Raw genomic sequence first — 22,969 nt, 5'->3', positions numbered from 1 at the left:
GATGGATGCTTTGTGATTGGATGAAACGGTATCAGCTGTCACATGCTAAAAAGCTTTATCTGATAAAGAACAGGAGTCTGATATTGAAAGATGATTGAGGAAATCAGCAGCACGTTAAATATTAAGCATTTCTTGGAACGTGATCACTGTGCTAGAGGTTACCGCAGCATAGGAAACGAACCTTCAAAGGACCTCAAGGTCTTTGGCTCTGAGTCTCTGCTGAAGTGTAAGAATGTCAAAGTATCTAAATGGGTTCCAGAACTGATGCGAGAAGGAAACATGACTGCTTGAGGGTGCTTTACTTCTCACATCCCCAGATATCTTCTATTCTGCCTCCAGGGCTGTTACCCTCAAACACCTACAGCTCTTGGGGAAATACCGTTAAATCCATCATCTTGGCGACCTTCCAATTAAGATACTCTCTTGACTTTGTATATTGTTCTCATTGGAACAATGGTATATTGTTCCTATTTGAAAATTTTGCTCTCCTTCCTCCAAAATATTATCAGATCTCTCTGGCTCTTCATGATGCTACAACAAATGCTGAGTCTATCTTTTTATTCTTTAAATATTTATGGAGTATGTGCCAGGCACTGTTTTAGATACGAGAGAGGGGAATTAGTGATAGCTGGCCTTGTCATTTCTTATCAAACCATAGGAACTGTGATTTACCCATATTCTATTTTTCACACCCATGTTGTATCCCCTCCATAACACTGGGGACCCGTCTTTTGTCTGCCGCTGACACTCTGTACCTTGTATACCTCTAGCCTGCAAGGATTTCCGCACCTGCAGCACCAGATTGCCTCTCCTCAAACAATAACTGTCAAACTTAATTAGCTTCCATTTTGAGAATTTCCATTCTCAACCACCAACCAGTTACAGCCATCCCCAGTCCTCTGTGCTACATGCAACCTTCTGCCCACCTTCAAAAATATGTTCGCTCCAACTTTCCACCACTGTGATCGCCACATAATCCATGACAGAAAAATATGTCTTAGTTTAAGACACGATTGGAGCTCATAACTTATACTGTTTATAACTGACCCTAACACTAATGATATGCTCATCCACTTGTGGGTCCATATATAGAAAAATGCTTGCCTGCCCCTTCTGTATGGTTCAAGCACACTCTTCCCCCTCCCCCTCCCCCCTCCCCGTCCTTCCTTCCCCCCTCCTCCTCCTCCTTCCTTCCCCCTCTCCCTCCTCCTGCTCCTCCTCCTTCCTTCCCCCTCCCCACTCCTCCTCCTCCTCCTTCCTTTCCCCCTCCCCCTCCTCCCCCTCCTCCTTCCTTTCCACTCTGCCCTCCTCCCCCTCTTCCTTCTCCTCCTTCCTTCCCCTCCCCCTCCCCCTCCCCCTCCTTCCTTCCTTCCCCCTTCCCCCTCCTCCTCCTCCTTCCTTCCCCCTCCCCTCCTCCTCCTCCTCCTTCCCCCTCCCCTCCTCCTTCTCCTCCTCCTTCCTCTCCCCCTCCCCCACCTCCTCCCCCTCCTTCCTTCCCCCCTCCCCCCTCCTCCTCCTCCTCTTCCTCCTGGGAAGCTGGTTCCAAACTTCCCCTCTTATCTCATCACAGGAATCAGGTACCTTAAAAAAAAAAGTGGCAGATATTTGTTGAGAGAATAGCAACGAGATTCTAAAGTTTTTTTCCTTGCTTGAAATCTATTTTTGTTTATTGTGATTTTGGTAAGGAGATACATACAACTGAAGAAGCAAAACACAATATAAGAAGTATTTAATTCCTTCATAACTCTTAGAAAAAGAGAAAACTGCTCAGAAAAAGATAATTAGCATAATCGAGTTTACCACGTAGATCGGGTAAGTGGCATCAAAACCACCATTTTGATATTAGTACTTGTCCAAAACTGATACAGATAAAATTAGAGGCATGGAAACCAACTAAGAGATGACCATGGTCCTAACCAAACAGAATAGTCCTCGCCAATTTTTCTCCCAATTGAAGACAGAAGCTTTTCTCTTTCACATTGTTTGCAAGCTGACATCACCCCCTAGGCCACTTCCACCCTCCTCACTGTGGCGTGCCATTGGCTTTGTACAAGATTAACTAAGAACAGTTAACAGCAACATATGAAAAGTGAATAACCACTTTTGATTGTCTGTATCTAAAATCCAGGCTTTCCGTTTCCTTTGAGTAATGGAAAATGTGAAAACTGATTATGAACTGAGCATGAGACGTTCAGAGCATCTGGCTTTTAAAGACGAAAGCACAAAAATCATTATACTTTGCTGGAGCTCCGTAGACACAATGACAAAAAGGGAAGGAGTCTTCCTGCCAGCCCTTGTCTTTGCTACTGGTAAGAGGAAGTGCTGTCAGAGCCCATCTCTCTGCTTCCTTTGACCTATTTCTAACATGTCTATTAACAACCAACACTCAGCAGTCAGGGAAGCTCAGATTCAGGCAGTAATAGCCTAAGTAGGCAAACCATACCTATCTCTTATGCAACCAGATTTGATCCTTGATCTGAAGCAACTACAATAAACCTACTGAGACATTTTGTACAAGGATAATTGTTTTTACAGTAAATCAGTATCCATTTACAGATTATTATATACTGTAAAGCAACTACTATGCTATTTATGTGCAAGCTATTATGCATTCTTGACAGGTAAGACACCAGTTCAGCTGGCTCCCCTTCCTAAGCAACGGTGGCAACAAAAAAACAGGGAGTTCCTGAGTTTCAGTTGTTCTCAGCTTGCTCTCAAATGTTAAAATAACATTTTTTCAGTTCAAAATTAACACAACATTTTTTAAAGGTCATATTCTTCGTTTCTAAATTGCACCCTTAGGTTTTTGACTTCTACTATTCCCACTCTCTGCTTCCAAAATGGGGGTAAAATTTTAAGAGACTGGAAACCCTTTGAGTAGCATTATTCACATGGCCAAGCATTAGAGCCCTTCTGCATGATTTTCTACATGAGATAAATGAAATAAAGATTTAGGCAATAATTCAGAGAATTTAATCAATGTAAGTCATCAATATGGGTGATTCAAGACAGTACAATTTTAGTCCTTGGTAGTAGAAGTTTTCAGCCTGGATTTTCCAGATAAATAACTCTATATTTCTCTTTGTCGCTATGAACAAAGCTTTAGGAGAAAACTTTTCTTCTTTTTCATTAGACATACCTGCCATTCAAGCTGCTACTCTTACAGAAGCATATTCTAAGCAAACCAAACTAATGGACTGCCTTGCACTATTGTTATTAATTTTCCTTACAGGTGGTGAAAATAGACTCTTCCCACATCTAGCCTCTTGATTGGTTTAATCAACTTCACCTCAAGCCCTACTGAATTTTAACTGGCCAAAGTAAGTCATCAACAGCACAGCCACAGATTCAAGCAATGCTCATCATCTTTGCACGAACTAGGACAGCAGAAAAACAATCACACAGCTCTTATTTAGAGGGGAGTCAAGACAGAGAAAAAAGTCGCAGAGGAAATACATAAGAACTCAATGAGGTAATTCAACATGCCTGTGGGTGTCTGGAAGACACTACAGGAAAGCAACTGTGTGTACCTAATGTATGGAATAAAAGAAATCGGCCAGATGGGGTTCTGAGACGCTATGGGTTTTTTTTTAAATCAGACTTTTCTGAAAAAGATAAACCTAAAATACTTTCAGTACAAGAGAAACGTCCGTGTCACATCAGTCTGATGATTGCTACCCACACAGATCAGTCACTATCAAAAGGTCACTGTATGTCCTGGCTGCTGTCCTGGATAATAACAGTGTCACCTTTTGCTCTAAAAAATGTACCAGTTTAGAAAACTAATTATTCGGTGACCCTAATTCTTAGTGGGAAATAATAATGACGTAATAAATACATGTGTAATCTTAAAGCCGTCTCATCTACCTCCTTCATTCTGATATTCCTCAGTCGTGGTGAGAGTAACCAGTAAAAAACCAGCCTTCACCCCGAACTTTCTAATCCAGCTGAAACACACACACACGCACACGCACACACACACACACACGCACACACACACACTCAATAGTCCAGTGCTGCCTTTAAGTGTTTGACCAAACCTTCCCCAAACAAGAATCAGCTGTTGTTTGCCAATCAATGTATCACCTTATCCAATACCAAGACCAAGACTCACTTGCTTACATGGTCTTACTGACCCTCACTTCATTCCACCTCGCTGGACACAGAACCTAGAGGTAAAATACATTATTTAATGCTTATTACATTGATTTGCTCAGAAATAGCTCTAACTTGGACTGAATGTAGATAAACAGTGGCAAAATACATCATCCAAACCTTGGTGTGCTTGAGAAAATTCGGGCTGCCGGCCAGTAGCTGCATTGCACTTTGGCTACAGAGGCCTGACGGATACCTCTATCTGGGAAACTCACATCATCGCCACCCCTCTTCTTGAAGGGCACTGTGCTAGATACTGTTAAGTTACAAAGAAAATTCCTTGGCCTCTTTTTTTCTCATCCATTTTTAATTTCTTTTCTTATGCTGTAAACTCCTGTAAGCCTTCTTAAATCCTTCTGCCACCATGTGGGAAACACACGAAAAATCAAAGATGGTTCTTGCCTGCATAGATCTTAAAATGTAGAAGAATAGGGAAAACAGAAACCATAGAGCTGTAGCACAGAATGTGATGTAGTAAGTGCGATGAAATAGAGACAAAGTTCTGTTAAGCTTCCAAAGAAGGAAGAAATCATTTCCATGGGGAGGGGGAGAATGGATAATAAGGCAAAAGAATCGGCACTGGAGAGTGGAAAGTGTTGGAACTGGTTATATGATGAAGTTACCTAATGGCAGAGATATTATGGTGGAGGGATGGGTCATCCAGTTTCACCCCCATCAGCACAAATAAAGGAATAGGGGTTGAAAGTGGAGAGTATGACTGCGATAAAGCAGTAATTCAAAACAGCGGAATGAATGCCTCTTTAGGGGTAAGACTTGTCCTGTCTAAAAAAGGGTAGATTTTTGATATGCCTGTTATATCTGGGGAGCTCAGACTGAGAAAGGAAAATATATGTATTCATAGTATTTGTGTGTGTGTGAGTGTGTTTACAATGTTACTGAAAATGTACACAATTACTAGATGCTCATTTACAGAACGCAGGGATTGAAGAGACTACTACTGCGTGCATTCACACAATGGCTGCTTTCTGCTCAGAGAGAGAGAAAATCGGGCAGGAGCTCCACAGGGACCTACTCTCCATCAAAGATTCAAATTCCATGTGAGAGTCGGGAGATGGAATAGCCCCAGATCCACGCTCCTGTAGAATTCTATGCTGAGTTTGGCAGCTCTGATCTGGGATCACACCTCCTAGCTCAGATCGGGCTACATTTGCAGATCAAATGCTGGCGGGAAGGGGAGAAGAGGAGAAGCAATTACTATGGTGAAGTCGACTCACTGTAGTGTCTTCTGGACTTGGTGACAGGTTCCCCCACTCGAAGTCTCAATTACTTTGATTGATGCACAGAACTGTTCATCTCTCTCCTCCCCAGGGAGAGAGACAAGAATCAAGTGCAATATTGTAGAGGAAAAAGTGGTTTTATACACGTCATCTTAATTTTCAGTGATGGAGAAAGAAGAAAAAGAGCAAGAATTCTAAGTAGCAGAGAAAGGTTCAAGGTTAATTTGATTGGCAATGTATGAAATGCCACTTACCTCAGGCCATTTCAAATTGCCCCTCATTCTCTCCACGGTAAATGAAAAGATTCTTTCCAAAGACGGGACATCAACGGATAATGGCTGCTATTACATATTCATACACCACTTGACATTCCGTAGCTTACTTGGCAGGAATTCTTAGGGCTCTGTTCACAGACGCTGGTGTCGGAAAGGTGAGGTCGGGATTGAGCGAGCTCTCACAAGCACTTTTTAGTGGACAGAGGGACGCAGATGGGACAGTACGTAGAGACACGGACCACACCTGCGCTGGGCAGGTGATTGATGCCTGCACTGCCTGCCCCTTCAGTACATGCTGGGAGATGCACTTTCCAAAGACCGTACTTTATATGTTATCTAAGGACCATTTGCACAAGCCACAGTTTTAACAACAAAGAGCTCTTCTCAATGCTGGGAGGAAGATGGAAAAAAACCTCATTTGAAGATAGGAATAAAGACATAGACCTACTAGAGAATGGACTTGAGGATAGGTGGAGGGGGAAGGGTAAGCTGGGACAAAGTGAGACAGTGGCATGGACATATATACACTACCAAATGTAAAATAGACAGCTAAGTGGGAAGCAGCCGCATAGCACAGGGAGATCAGCTCGGTGCTTTGTGACCACCCAGAGGGGTGGGATAAGAAGGGTGGGAGGGAGACGCAAGAGGGAGGGGATATGGGAACATATGTATATGTATAGCTGATTCACTTTGTTATAAAGCAGAAACTAACACACCATTGTAAAGCAATTATACTCTAATAAAGATGTTAAAAAAAAATAAGGTGAGACAATTCTCTTCCTACGTAAGGATGACTGCCTCATCCTAGAGAAACTAAGAAATTGTTTTTTAAGGATTAAAAAAAACAAAACAGAACAGGGAAAGTCATAAGTTTTAACATGCAGTTGAGTTCCTAAGAGGTGATGCAACCAAAACACATTTCTCTGGAGCACAGTCACAAAGACATTCGTGTCAGGCCAATCTGACACTCAGGGTTTTGCTGTCTAGTATGCTTCACGCACAATGCTGGCAAGTTTCACCCCCATTTAAGCCAGTTTACTCCACGCAACAAAGATATGGCCACAGATGGAGTTCCTAAATGCAGCCCAAGAAGAGCTGAAAAGAAAATATAGATGGTTCGGTGCACACCATCCTACCTTAGAAAGAAATGTAAAGCACAGAGATGACGTGCAAGATCATTAACTTCACATTTTTAAGCCATGATACCTCTCTCCCTCCCTCTCTCTCTCTCTTTCTTCTTCCTCTGCTCAGTTATTTAGTGACATGGTCAATTGCTGAATTGCTCTCCATGATTAGCTCTCTTCTTTCAAGGTCAATGATTTAGCTTGATGACAGGTACTCAAGGTAACGCACAATTCAGATAAACCTTGAAATGTTGACCTATCCTAAGTTCAGTGTAATTAAAAGGTGTGCCTACCCCTGAGCCAACTGTTTGAAACACATTTGCTAGAAACCTAATGTCTCTGAACTTACCCCGAACATCTGTTGGTGGATTTCCTTCACAGGCCCCTAGTTCAGAGCAATTTTCAGGAAGCTCTAAAAACCTGCATGAAATTAATGACAGCATATACACTTGAGCTGATTCTTTAAAATTAACTCTAAATAACAATTTCTGGTTTAAAATTAGGAGGAAAAAGACTTTCTATTTATATACTTCTAGAGGATGTAAGGTGGATTCGAATACCTTAGGAGGAGTAAACTCCTGCCCCGTTGGCGGAGTCTGTGTTTTGACATGCAGTGGCATTTCTTGAAGAACTGTGTCTGAGAGTTATTCTGACTACAACTGTTTTCAAGGCGATTGATTTTTTTTTTTATTACTAATGGCATTGGTGCTCCCAAAGAAATAATAGAGAAAATAGGAGAGAGAGAAAGCGACATTCCCACCGAAACTATTCTAGAATAATCTTGCCTCCCTACCTCTAAATGTCATCTCGGATGCCAGCATGCATGTTGGCTGTTTATGTCTGGCAGGGCACTCAAGGGCATTGCTTAAAGAACAAGAGGCAGGGCTTCCCTGGTGGCACAGTGGTTGAAAGACCGCCTGCCGATGCGGGGGACACAGGTTCATGCCCTGGTCCGGGAAGATCCCACATGCCGCGGAGCGGCTGGGCCCATGAGCCATGGCCGCTGAGCCTGTGCGTCCGGAGCCTGTGCTCCGCAACGGGAGAGGCCACAACAGTGAGAGGCCCGTGTACTGCCAAAAAAAAAAAACGAGGCAAAATTCTTATTCCATGAGAACAGTTAATTCGTCCAAGTTCAACAGTAAATCAGCTTGAGACAGTTGAACTTGAGCAAGGAAACATGCTAAGAAACAGGAAGTGTATCTGAGTAAACTAAATTCATTTTGCAAAAAAACAACTAACTAGAGGTTTGTGATTTAAAATGTAGAAATGTCTAAAATCACCAGGTCCCCTAGAGTGGGAAGAGCCAATATGAGTGGACAAATGCTCTGAGGTAAAAGCCTGCCCGGGTAGTGACCACGGTGGTCTGTTCTACATCCATCAGACGCCAGGGCAAGGAAAGAAGTTGAACTGCCGTTACCAAAACACGCTGTAATCTCCAGTGCTCGGGCTTCAGCTGCAGCTATAATGTTATCTTTCTGGCTATTCTCCAAACTTGATAAGACTGTTATTAATCTGTAAAATGAGTACCAGAATACCTACCTGCTAGGGCTGAGGGAATTACATGAATATAAAGCTTAGCACCATCCCCACCATGCAGTAAACTCTCTACAAATTAATGCTGTTATAATCACTGTCACATGTATCATCTTTCACTCTTTAGTATTTAGCCATGAATTGATTTTATTGGAAAAGATGTATATTTGACAGTAATCCTTTTTTTCCATTCATCCAAAGGGTATGTGCTGAGTTTCTTCTAGAACATTCTAGGCAGCGGGCAAGGCAGAGGGACTGAAATCCCAGGTGATCAGAGTCAGGCAGGTGTAAGACTAACTGTGGCTGATGGGCTTCTGAAACTGTAGACTGGCCTAGGCAGTGCCAATTCACAACTTCAGAGACCTTGACCGCCCAACTTCTAGACAATAATGGGTTATCTGGGCTAAAAGTAAGTAAATAACACTTTCATTTTAGCAAACCTAAGTAAGGTCTCGCTCATCAGTATCCAGGTGTACTCCAAATAAAGGTAAGCCAAACAGGAATGTAAGAGGTCCGTTTGGGAGAACCCATAAGCATTTGAAAGTCAGGAAAATAAAAACATAAGTTCACTTAATGGAAAGAGAGCCTCAGGTAACACTAAGCCATTAGGACTATTGCCAAAGATCTCCAAAGATGAAAACAGCATCTTCCAGCCCTGTCCTGGGTTTAATCACATCAAGCCACACCCCCACACCCCTTTGCACACTCGTTCTTCTCCAGGCTGTCCCGCAATGCACATTTGGCTCCAACACACAAAGCAGCCTTGCCAAGACCTCCAAGTACATGTGGATGTTCTGAATGATGAGCAAGTGCTTACATTAACTTTAGCTCACACATTAAGTCTTAAGGGAAAAAAGAGAATGCATGCATAGCTTTGGTGGTCTTTAATACTGACAGTGTTTTTCCTACCTTTAAAACATTCTTTTTGCCATGATTCCCTACAACAGCCCAATTTTACTCACCTAAATATTTGCTATGTGCAATGCCATTGTCTCCTTATAATTACTCATAACATTTTAGGATAATTTTTGCCGCTTTTAGAATGACACTAGCCTTCCCATTCAGAACCTCTCCCTTTTCCACTTTGAACATTGGTACAGATTTTAAATCTATTGACCACCTGTGGCTAAACACAGCATTGCATTAAAACTCTTGCACTTTCCTTTTACATCAATTTACAACAATTCTTTGTTTTAATTATCATTTGAACGTACCCCATCCATTTTTACATTTCATCCTTCATCTACATTATTGCTAATTTTCCACTTAGATTCTGCTTTTTAAGTACTCAAAAGAAAATCCATCCTTATACCAAAGTAGGAGCTATTTATGAAATGGAAATGTTACCAATAATGTGGATGAAGAATGAAATTAACAGTAAATTGTAGGACTTTGTTAGTACCAGGCAGAAAGCAAAGCACTTTACATGTACCATCTCATTTAATCTTCAGGACAATCTTATAAGGTGCTGGTGTCATCACACTCACATTACAGATGAGAAACTGAGGCTGGGAGATATTAAGCCATTTGACAAAAAGTCACACAGCTAAGAGATAAAATTCAGAAGCCCCATTTGTCTAACTCCAGGAACGAGACTCAAGCATTAGACCATGTGCAGAAAATTTTATGTGCTTTTTTATGCATGTGCTTTTGTGCAAAATATTTTTCAGTGTTGAGGTAGCCAAAGGAAATCCACACGCAATGGAATAAAGGCTTTGGCCCTTTTAAGCCTCTTTAAACTTTCATGTTTTTTCTTCTAACATACCCCTTGCTATTGCATTCAGTCCTGGTTAGAATGCCATAAAAGAGGTAATAACACAAATGATACTAAAATAACAAATGCAGTCATAGCATAAATTCATAGGCAAAACAGAACAACAGGAAAGCAAAGTCTAAAGGCCCTCGCCTTGCGATGGCTGCTGCCTGCCCAGCTCCCTGGCTTTGTAGTGCACACCGCACAACAGTAATTTCCATCTCTGAGATGTTATTATGGGCCTCGTAGAACAATCCACGTAAGGCCATATTTGCATAAGTCAAGTATTCCACGGTCTCTACAGCGTCTTTACCTAAGGCAGGATTCAATCACTGGTATGGACCATAATCAACCCACCAGATTGCCCTAATTGCCAGCCAGCTTTCATGTAGATATGGAAGGAGTAAGACAGGGAACTGAATTTCCAGAAGCCCTGGCTTCCTGTCTCAGAGCTGCTTTAGGAATGAGAGAGAGAGAGAGACCCAGCTAGAGGGGCTGCAGGTCTTCAGTCCTTCCCTTAGCCAAGGTGACTTCTCTTCTATCTGGTTGGCACGCTGGAGTTTCATGCATGATTTGATTGGAAAGAGTATCTGATGCTAAATACGAAGTTGGAACACCACGAATCCAGGGCAATTCCTACCTTATACTTCCATGTGGATGGGACTGGCCCAAGATGATTTAGTATCTTGCCCAATAAGTCAAGGCTGGAAAGTATCAAAACCTAGACTGGAACCCCAGTATTCAAATTCCTGGTCCTGTACTCAAACTCACCACAGCTTGAACCTTATCCATTACTTCTGCTTCTTTCTATTCCCACCCTGGGACATCCAATGTTATTTTTTCCAATTTTGGTAAATGTATAAATGTGAGAGACCCACAGGTCATTCCTCCATCCAACCTTTAAAAAGTGGGCAGATCTAGGAGCCATATAAGACCCACGGTCTTTGGAGCAGGGCTACCTTGGGTGAACTGTGCCTGCTTCCAAATCCTGTACTATATGTCTGAACACATACACATTAATCTGTCTAGCCTAATTCCTTCAGCAATTATACTGTTTAGTGCTCTGAGCTTTACCAAGTACCAGAACATATTTTGTCTCCAGAAGCTGGCCCTTTTGCAGAGAAGTGGAAAACTATCTACTGGGAACGTTGAAATTGAAGGTTAGATGAGGCTTTACCAATGATCCAGTCCAACTCTTTCCGATCTATCAATACAAGTGAGAAAACTGAGACCCGTAAATGTTAGTATCTAAGCCAAGACTGAAGACCGGATCAACTGATTCCTAGCACCCCTCCCACCATGCATTCCAGTCCTGTGCAGTCAAACCCAGTGACTTCAATAAGCCATCATGTACTTTATGATTTTGATAGCCCCACTCATACCTGAACATGTCACCTGGCATATGCATACCTGGTAGCTCAAAGCAGTTGTTTGCGTAACTGTATGAGTAGATCTAGGTACCTCTATACATTCTCATAAACCCTCCTGCTTTCCTTCATAGCACCTATCACAGTTTTGAGATATCTATTTACTCATTTATTTAATGCATTTATTTGTTTCTTTGCTTAATGGCTTTTTTCTCCCTTGATAATATAAGCTCCATGAGGGCAGTTGCTAGTTCTACCTTGTTTAACGTTGGTATTTCCAGACCCTAGCACAATGGCTAGAAGCTGAATGAATGAATGAATTTCACAATGCCTTGAAAATATTTCTGCTACACTTACAGTATTTAATTTGTGCATTCATGGTTTAATAAACTAGGAGTTTCTTGAGGGTAGTGTTAGTGCCTTGTTGTCTTGACAACACCTAACTGATGCCTTATTAATACGAAGGCTGTCAATAAGTATTTGTCAGGTAAATAAATTTATTCATTCATTAATATAATCTAATGATCCTGGACATATAATAGGTACTCAAACACACTAATTGCTTAACTGATTGACTGGTTGATTGACTGATAAAGCTCCATAAAAATCAGATGTTTTCAGGGGGGCATTTTTAGGGAGCCAACACCTCATCACAAAACCTAGGGTTTTTAGGAGGACCCAAAGATGTTTATTTGAAATATGATTCCTCTGAATTTTATTCTTCTATCTTCCCTTTTCTTTTCTACTAGTTACAACAGAATTACATTCATTTTGTAGAATAATTTTGTACTTCTGGTGAGGACAACGTACAAAGGTGCATCATTCCAGAGCAGGTTAGAGCAGCCTTCCTCTATATCCATCACTTCAAGTTCACTGAGTCATAACGTCAAAAACCAAAAAGGAGCCAAAGTTCAGGGTAACTACTTACAACTGTGAGCATCACAGCATATAATAAAATAGTCATAGAGCTACTGTTTATTGGATTTGAGAAGGTTATTGTGAGTAAGGCTCAAGGCTAAGTGTATCATGGGGAATCCCTTGGATTTGTCTATACCTTTTAAGAACATCTTTGGAAAGCAGGTGACAGCTATAGAAAATAGAACACATTCACATACTTACACTCACATACCACACACTCACACAGATCTTTTCCACTAAGATTTTAGCTTTACTTTTGAAATTTTATGATGTCTATTCTACAAAGTAGAACATAACAGAGATAGTTTCTCAACCACTATTGAGGAATGAAAAAGCAACAGGAGTTAGCCTTTGATCTCTCTACCATATTCCAGGTGGAATGAAAAGAACATGCTCTATCTGGCAACCTGTGTGTATGTGGACATACAAGCATATAGAGATTCCATCTGTTGTTAGCCCCGCACTCAGAGGAATCGAGGAATTGATGGATAATTGAGACCTGCCACTGATTTCAAACGTTTCATTTCATGTAACCATTTTACCCTCTTCCTTCACCATACACCTTGCTAAAATGATATCTAAGCTCCTTTCTCTCCCTGTTTCCGCCCATCTATTGGTGAAGGAGTTTAAAAAGCATGAACTCACTATGGCCAGGCACCATGACATGATACTGCAAAGATAAAATAAAGGTCCGAATGATACACAAACTCTCCCTCAAAGCCCGCATCATCAAAGGCAATCCATGTTATGGATATATCCCCTCCTGGGTGGTTCCTAAATGAAGTGTACAATATCCAGCATGTTCCAGACTCCATAAATTTGGGGCCCCAGCAGGGACCTAAGCTAACAGTCTCAGGTATCTGGGCTCATCTAGTGAATGGGTACAGTGAGCTCATCAGGATCTTATTTGGAAGAGTCCATAAGAAACTGCCTCTCAGAGACCTCATCAAAAGGAAGAGAAGGTGGGCAGAATGCGCATGCCCAGAGGAAACCCTCAGGTGGAGGTTCTCAGCTTGAAGAAAGGGAAAGAGTGTCCTGGGGGGAGGGGAGGGGGCGAGGGGAAACTGCAGCTGTTTCACTGAAACCACACTGCTTAGGAAAACACTCCTCTTCCTCCTATCAAAAATAATGATGATGATGATGGTGATGGTGATGGTGATGATGATCAAGGTGGGGGAAGAGTGAGACAGAAGATCAGCAGTCAGTCCCTATTTCACAGTAAAATGTAGCACAGCTTCCGTCACCCCAGGGCTACGATCTGCAAACATAGCAAAACCCAGAGAACGCCGTGTTAAAGCCCAGGGGTCGTGTTAGCATCCGGCAGTAATAGACACGCTTATAAGCACATCTGGGGACTTTCCAAAGTATTCAAAATCCTGTATGAGCATCTTGGGACGAGTGAAATTTGGGTCATTCCTGTTAAAGTGCTGCCATTTGTACCCACAACGCAGGGAGGCCTGAGAAATCTCAGGAGATTAGATAGATAGATATAATCTCTTCATAATACATTTTTTTAAATTAAATGACCATCAGATATATGTGACTTGGGAACCCACACAATCGAGTTCAGATTGCATTTTCACAAAACTTACTAGCTGTCTACTATGTACAGGACACTGTGCTATGTGCTATATGGGATTTAAAAGATTTTTTAAATGTTACTTTTTTATATTGAACATGATCTATTACTGAATACATATTTGCATACGGCCACACATAAGAAATGCCTGCTCCCACCACAGCTTTTACTTAGATTTCTGGCAAACTCTAGACATTCAGGTCAGCCAACATCAACCAAATAAGTCAGCTTAAGGCCTCTAAGTTGCAAATGAAATGCACTTCACTCTCAAGGAAAAGAGAGCCGCCCTCAAGGCAGAAGCTGTGGGTTTGGTGTAATGTATAAATTTAAGGTCACTGATTTTAAGTTTTGTTACCTGTATTTCCCTGGTAACCAAGAGCTTAAGAAGTGACAGTTGACAGCAAGGGAGACAAGAAAGAGAAACTAAACACTATGACAATCCCATGTCCTTGACTGAGGTGATAGGCTGAGGCACCTCCACAGCCCCAAGGGCACAAACATGTCAAGATGACTCAGCGGGAACTCCCTGTTCAACTAACTTCTCTGAGTCATCACAAGGGGGTTAAGCTGTGTTCTGTCTCTTCTGGTAACCGAGGCAACATACAGATACACCACATTTGAGATTCCCAGCATTTCTTTCAAAATGTGTTCAACTAACCACTTAAAGGCTAAAGCCCAGGAATATCCCTCATAAATTACAGCGACATATGGAAATGAAGACCCAGAACAACTGGCCTGAGTTAAACCACAAGTTGGAGGTAAAACCAAAACAAGAATCCAGTTTCTGTGATCTGACCGGGATGTGAGAGGAAATAACAGAGCCTGAGAACTCTGGAACCTGAACTAGATTTTCATCTCTAGCCTTATGTTTTGCAGGTGAAATAAGTGAGACCTGGAGAGAGGGATGACTTGCTCCAGGTCACAATTCAGGGATAAGTAGAATTGGGACAAGAACACAGGTCTCATAGATGCTAGTATTATATTCTTTCCATCAACATCCACTCTTTTCTTAAACAGTTTAATAGAGCTTACATCCCACAGGCTAAACCGCACCCTTCAGTCTCTGTGGCACAGTAGGTATACCATTTGAAGCTGTTACTACTCCTACTTGCCTTCATCTAAATCAAACTAGAATAAGGAAATTGGCTGGATGAACTCACTGTAAGTAACACAGCTTTCAACCCCTGCAGCAGATATTTTAAGCAACTGTTGCCGTGTATGTTTCAACTTGAGAGATTTAATGAGGAGAAATGACGCCCTGACCCACCGGTGGGAACAAGTGTAAGAAAGAAAATGGGGAATGAGCATATAGACATCCTCCTTTTCAAGTTTTCAAACATTTATTAAGAACCTACTGTGTGTGCAAACTCTGCTTACACTTCAAGTCTGCTACGTTCTTAAACATAAGTGGCTCGGAGTCTCAAAAAGGGTGACCTCAAGTCTCTTAACGGTGCCTGTGAAATTTAATAATTGGGAGGCTCACACCAAACCTCATTTATAGCTCCTTTAAATGAAATAGATCACAGTTAATAAAGAGCCTGCAAATTAAAGTAACCCAGCAGTCTTAACTAGCAATTAAAATGACTTTCTTTTTCCTATCCAAGGGGAAACCATATGCCGGAGCAGATTTTTGTCAGGTCCAAGATAAATGAGCAGTTTGGCTCAGCGGGGAATAATTCCAGTTCATACTGGAAGATCCGCTTCAGTATCAAAATCTCGTTCTCTCAATGCCAGGGTCCTACCACGGATCACCTGCACGCGCCTGGGTTCAAGAGTCTTCCCTGTAAGGACACGGAGTAAGATGTGCGATCACCTCATTCCTCCCACACCCTCAGGAAGTGGGGAGTCTAGTACTGGCAGAACCCAAATGCCAGCAGAAGCCTAAACTGACTTTCACCTTCCTTACACATATTGATGGGATCACCCGGCACTGTTACAGAAGTACGTAGGGAATGGGGAACAGGCTGGGAGAGAAATGTGCATGGCAACATCTAATCCAGATCGAAGCCCATCTCACTTGGCCAGCGGACCCCTAAGAACAGGTGAGAAGGAATTCTGGGCTCTGGGAAATGCCAGTCACCTTCTGGAAAAAAGAAACTAGTGGCCCATGAAGCAGGACATAACTCACACATAATGCTTGTTATGTAGACTACAACAGCAATCAATAACTTGCAAGCTCAGCTGTTTGGAGCACTTCTTCCCAAGGACCTGACTCACCCCCATGTCTTCACCTGCCAAGGTGGGAAAGGGAGCGGAGATGCTGGAGGGGGCACGCCAGATGCTGAGTCAGAAAGTAATTACTGATACCAGAAGACAGAAGGAAAAGATAGGTAGAAAGAAAAGAACAAGGATAGATAAACAGATGGTGGACAGATAGATGGTTGGATGGATAGATACACGGATAGATAGAGCTGTATACATATATTTATATCTCAGTGACAATAGGGATGCAGTGGACCAATGAATGGTCAGTAGAAAAGGAGAAACAAAGACATATTTGTTAGAAGCCTACTTGTTTCTGGTCACCGAACTTCGAGCTCCCCGTGCATCATCTCATGTAATCCATCAGTGACAGCACTACTATTTTGCCTATTTTACACATACTGAAACTATCGACACGATCAATAATATTATCAGGGTTAGTGTTAAAACCTAGTTCTGGGTAGCCACAAAACCCTTAGCCTTTCCATTATCCACGCTGCTTCTCATCAAAAGTCATGCTAGGGCTTCCCTGGTGGCGCAGTGGTTGAGAGTCCGCCTGCCGATGCAGGGGACACGGGTTCGTGCCCCGGTCCGGGAGGATCCCACATGCCGCAGAGCGGCTGGGCCCGTGAGCCATGGCCGCTGAGCCTGCGCGTCCAGAGCCTGTGCTCCGCAACAGGAGAGGCCACAACAGTGAGAGGCCCACGTACTGCAGAAGAAAAAAAAAAAAAAAAAAAGTCATGCTAAAATTTCGAAGACGCTACATTAGAAAGTGGACTGCAAGCCACATAGATTTGCTCTGTGAGCGCATAATTATAAACTATACCCCCAAACCTACTCAACCATTTAGCATCCTACCAAACACCAGGATAAAAAGAGCACAGCAGACTCTTCCCAAACGCTCCAGGCCTTGACAACAAGCAAGTGAGAAGCACACTTCTGTCCAATACTGTCTTTCACCACCTCCGTCCTTGACACTCCATGGTCCCCACATCCCACCTCCCAGACCCTTTTTTGCTCCAGCAGTTCCCACCTTCTAAGGTACAAACAAATTGCCTAGGATTTTGTTCAAATGCAGATTCTGATTCAGAAGATCTGCAATCTGAGATTCAGCCGTTCTAACAAGTGATGTTAGAATCCAGGTGAAGTTGATGCTTCCGGTCTGAAGACCACACTTTAGGTAAACTAACCTCTGTTGTACACCCCATTGTTGGAGAAAATCAACAGGTGAAACACAAAAGGAGATTTAGCATCATTCTCTGGGCACTAAGAGCATTTAGCACACATAACAATAGGAAATGTGATGTGGATGCGGGATTTGAGCTCTAAGTATATTTAAAGGAAGTCATGGAATCCCCCAATGCCTCCCCAAATTACCCAGATGCAGTTTTATGTGAGTAAAACCAAAAGCTGCACAGTAAAGAATAATGCCATCTTGATGCTATTTAAATATATATTTACTTCTTATTCATGATCTTTCACCCAGTTAATTTTCTCTGAGAAATTATTCAGGTCACTTTTTAAATGGGTTTCAATGTTTCCAGGGCTGCAGCTCATTATAAAAATGTTCACAGCAGATAGAATCTTGCTTCAGCACAGCACTGTTTTCAAGCTGGCAGACACAGAAATAGGTATGTGGACATTGTACCACAAACATTAGTATTATGCGGAAGGTTGATTGATTAATAAATACATAAGCCAGGAAGCCTAGTTTAACTCTTAATTGAGAGTTATTTTTTTATTTCTTTTTTTTTTTTTATTTCTCAGAGAGGGAAGAATTAATTTTTTTTTTTCTCAGAGAGGGAAGAATTAATCTAGAAATGTTGATTGATTGAGAGTTTTAGTCTTCTCTAGACAGCAATGGAAAATGACTATGAACCTGGAACTTTGCAAACTGCATCATTTGCAAAATAAACCCAATCAACAAATTTCATCACACAGTGATGGATGGTCAGAAAGACAGAGCTGTAGCAATCACAGAGAAGAAGAACGTGTAATCATCCAAGGAAGCAGCTCACCATGCAGAGTGGAGAAAGGAGGAAGAATCAGCAAATATTTCCTGCTCAGGGGTGGACACAAATGAAAATATATATATATATACACTTGAAACTTTTAAAATTAATGAGCATCAGAGCACTCTGGCAGACTAGCAAATTAGTACACTGCATTCTTGAGAATGTACGGAATATAAACATATTGTGCAGTTGTGATCCCACTACAAAGACTGCATGATGTAAAGAACTGACTTACTCTAGTGCCATGATCAGAGGGTCATGTTTAGAACCAAATGTTCTATATCTAGACTTACATAGTGCTGAATTGTTTTTTCTAAAAACAAGGGAAACATCTTCATTGTTCTCTTTTTTGAAGAGTAGCAATGAAGCTGAGCAGGGCAACTGCATCTTAGACCTGCATCTCCTTCCTGTGATTTTGTTTTTCCTTTCCAGATCATATTTACACAATGACAATCAAGGTCAAGTTCCAAGCCCTAAGCCTCAGAAAGCTGACATCAGAATCATCAGTACTGTTTGCATTTAGTGTGTCCATGGGAGGAAATGGAAGGAAGGAAAGAAGGTAACATTTGAGGACCTACTATGATAAGAACTGTGAAATATTCTACCAGAGATTTAGATCAAATTTCTCACATCAACACTGTTTTATTAACCCCATGTTTCAAAGGAAAAAATGAAAGATTAGGGATGTTAGTGAGACCGGGCAGTGCTGCAACAGCTGTTACGTGGCAGAACCCCATTTATGTAGGGCTCTGTGCATGTTCTAGAGAATGATCTCTCCACACCCTGCATCAGAATGACTGCAGAGCTTGTTAAAGCAGATCGTGGGCCCCCACTCGGAGCTTCTGATTCAGTCAGTGTGTTAGTTTCCTACTGCTGCTGTAACAAATCATCACAAACTGGGGAGCTTCAAAACACAATTGCGTTATCTCACCGTTCTGTGGGTCAGAAGTTCAGATACAGCACAGCTCAAGTGGGTCCTCTGCTTAGAGTCTCCTGGGGCTGAAATCAAAGGGGCTGACAGGGCTGCCTTCCTTCCTGGAGCCTCTGGGGAAGAATCGGCTTCTGCTCTCATTCAGGTTGTTGGCCTAATTCAGTTCCTTGTGGTTGTAGGACTGAGGTCCCCCTTTCCTTGCTGCCTCTCAGTCAAGGGCCAAGCTTGGCCTGTAGGGGCGGCCTGCACTCCTTCCCATGCTTTCCGTGTGGCCCCTTCCAGCAAGGCCAGTCTCTCTCATGCTTTGAATCTCTGTAAGTTTCCCTTCTGCTGCATCTCTCTGACTCCAGCCAGAGAAAGTTCTCTACTTTTAAGGACGCACTGTGATTAGACTGGGCCCCCTGGATAATCCAGAATCATCTCCCTATCTTAAAAGTCCATAAACCTTAATTACATCTGCAAACTTCCTTTTGTATGTAATACAGTCACAGGATCCTTGGATAAGAGGGTAGACATCTAGGGGGGGCATTCTACCCACTGTAGTCAGTCTGAGCTGGGTCCCCAGAATTCCCATTTCTAACAGGTTTCTAGGTGATGCTGCTGGTCAAGAGACCACACTTTGAGAACTCCTGCTCTGGCTTTTACTCCAAGTGTGGCCCAGGGCATCAGTATCACCTAGGAGTTGTTAGAAATGCACAATCTCAGGCCTCATCCCAGACTTACTGAACAAGAAGCTACTGCTTAACAACATCCCCAGGTAATGTCTGTGCTCATAAAAGTTTGAGAAGCGTTGCTCTAGGGCAATTAATAAAACAGGAAAAGGAATGGAGTGAAGTATATGTTTTATTTATTCTCAAAACCTTTTGGAAAGATACAGCTCCTCCTTTGTCCAGGTATTGCCCTTTTGTTTTCTTGGCAGGAATGGAGGGAGGTATCTTACCTATAAAATTTGTACTTGTAAAGAATTCCTGCACTCACTCACTCTCTCTGTCTCTGTCTCTCTGTCTGGCTTTATTTGCCCACCCCTACTCCCCATTTTAATTCAAAGGGGGAAAATCTCCCCATGACTCAACCACAGAAATGTTTGGCAACCTGAACAATTGCAGGTTGGATTTGATTATTCACTGGGCAGCGTTGACAGGGACATCCCTCCTTTGGTTAAATCCAGGATTTGATGGGACTAGATTTCAAAGGCTGCTCAGATGAGTTCTAGAAGGAAATACGGTACTTGCCATCACCCATGACCAGAGACAGGGTGAGTGCCGACGGGTGCAGCATATTCTGCTTTTACTTTGACATTAATAGGATTTAACCAGTCCTGGAAAGAGATTCAGCAAAATCTTAAGGGCCCCAGAGGAGAAGGAAATGTCATTAACCCTTTTCTTGAGGATGTTATTGGTTTTCTGTGACTTACCATTAGACGAAAGTGACTGCAGTTAGAATATATTGAAGAAGACTGCAAAGTAATACAGACAGCCTGCAACTAAACACACAGCTCACTTCTATCTCTGGCTCAAAAACGCCTGAATGTAATTACTGTAACCTAATCATTAGACAGCCAGAGAAAAGTGAAATATGTTTCAAGATGTAGACATTAACTGAACATTATCTCAAACTCTCTTGCTTTCTCTTAATTTAAGTTGAGATAAAGAGAACAAAACAAAAATGGAAGGATGTTTGGTAATGAAAATAAGAACATACGAGTACAGTGAAGTTCTATTAAGTGTACTCTATTGGTAAAACACAAACCGACAGACTAATACACACACACACACACACACACACACACACACTCTCTCTCTCTCTCTCTCTCTCTCTCTCTCTCTCTCTCTCTCTCTCTCTCTCTCTCTCTCTCACTATGCTGTTTCTTTTCTAGTGCACTGAGTTCCAGGCAATGAAGACCCATACTGTCTGCTTAAATCAACTGATTATTCCAGAATCAACACAAAGAATCGTATAAACCAACTCTCGTTCCCAGCGCATACTCATGATTCTTGCACTTATTCTCCTTTGATTGGATAAGGAGATCATGGGAGCATTTCCAGTACTAAACCCAAGCCCCTAACACATTACCAAATTATCTGTGGGTACTCAATAATAAAAGTGTGTATTGACAAAGGATGTCAGCCGCCCAGAAATGTTTAATGAGGCACCTGAAAATGTACGCAAATGATACCAGCAAAGAGTTGATAAGGCAATGGCCATTCAAGGCAAGATATGGGACAAAAGCCAAATAGATGATAACCACTCCAGAACTCCTGAAAGGAAAAACAACTCCCACCTCTCTGATCAATGCCATTCCCCCACCTCCATTTCTGGAAACTATTTACCTCAAGAAGCATTTACAAAGAGAAAAAAGTTTCTTGAAATCTGCAGAGTGTTTACTTTTGAAAACCACCTGGCAAAATAGCTCAGCTTTCAATCCATCACCGATGAGCCAGTGTTCTCTTAGATCTGTGTTTATTGGGGGTGGGGGGAGAAATAAGTGAGAGTCCAGATCAAACATGGGATCACTCTGGGGTCACTGGGGGAACACAAGATGACCCTTCACTGGATTCTTGACCTGATGGGCAGTAGTCTGGTCGAATCTCCCCCAACTCTTCATCTCTTTATATATATAAATTTACTTAAAATATGTATATACAATTAAGTTATTATAAATTGAAAGTATATATAATTACTTGGGTGCTCCCCAAACATACATTTCTGTCTCTCACATGCTATTCTATTTCTCCTTTCCATTTTTGTGACCAGAAACCTCCTAAACATCTTTTAAAATCCTATCCAGATGCTGCATGGCCTAAAGTCTTACACATCTGCTGTTGGGGATTGTGGCTCTGTCCCTGACATGTGGTTGACTGCCACCACCATCTCAACACTCTTGTTGCTTGGCCACTAGCACTCCAGTTGCTCTGGCCCTGCTCTATCTTCACAGCCATTGATTGCTAAGCTATCTGCTGCAGTTGCTAGCACTTTCCTATTAAAGGAAAACTTCCCCCCAGTGATTAAAGCCATTTGAGACCTTCTGTCCCTCCTCCCAGGGTAGTTGGGGCAATAAACTTGAAAACCAATCCAGAAAATATTTAAAGGATAGTAAAAAATCTTTAAAGCCTATATCTCATAAACTTTGCCAAATGTCTACTCTGTACCTGGTACCCAGCTGGATATGGTAAATATGTTAGTAAGGACACGGCCTCTCCAGACAAGCAAGGCTTAGAGCAATTCAAGAAGTGCTGTGATCATAGAACATACAGGTTGTTACAGGAATTCAAGGAACAGCACACAACTGGTGACATGGGTTTTAGTGCCAGGAGACAACACTGCCTGGGTCTTTCTCATTTCTGCACATCTTCTGCATAGAGGTGCTGACAGCCTTTTCTTCTTTCAGGAATGTTTGTACAGCTAACAGCCTCAGAAGATAGAAATGGTGTCTTCTGCGAGAACACGGGGAAGAAATGTTTTGCACATGAAAGATGTTCACCATTGCTAATTATTAGAGAAATGCAAATCAAAACTACAATGAGATATCACCTCACACTAGTAAAAATGGCCATCACCAAAAAATCCACAAACAATAAATGCTGGAGAGGGTGTGAAGAGAAGGGGACCCTCCTACACTGTTTATGGGAATGTACATTGGTGCAGCCACTACGGAGAACAGTATGGAGGTTCCCTAAAAAATTAAAAATAGAACTACCATATGACCCTGCAATCCCACTCCTGGGCATGCATCTGGAGGAAAGCATGGTCTAAAAGGATACATGCACCTCAATGTTCACAGCAGCACTATTTACCATAGCCAAGACATGGAAGCCACCTAAATGTCCATCGACAGAGGAATGGATAAAGAAGGTGTGGTGTATATATATACATATATAT

At 42.0% G+C, this 22,969-nt stretch overlaps 1 protein-coding gene across 1 annotated transcript in view; it reads right to left on the bottom strand.

Annotated features, from left to right (window-relative positions):
* LOC132508534 (protein-lysine methyltransferase METTL21E) overlaps positions 1–22,969 on the bottom strand; it is a 135,510-nt gene that overhangs the window by 39,014 nt on the left and 73,527 nt on the right. The window lies entirely within an intron of this gene.

The sequence above is a fragment of the Lagenorhynchus albirostris genome, chromosome 18, assembly GCF_949774975.1.
Source record: "Lagenorhynchus albirostris chromosome 18, mLagAlb1.1, whole genome shotgun sequence".
Taxonomy (NCBI): Eukaryota; Metazoa; Chordata; class Mammalia; order Artiodactyla; family Delphinidae; genus Lagenorhynchus; species Lagenorhynchus albirostris.
Note: the sequence above shows the minus strand (reverse complement) of the source record. Positions and strands in the feature narration are given on the sequence as shown.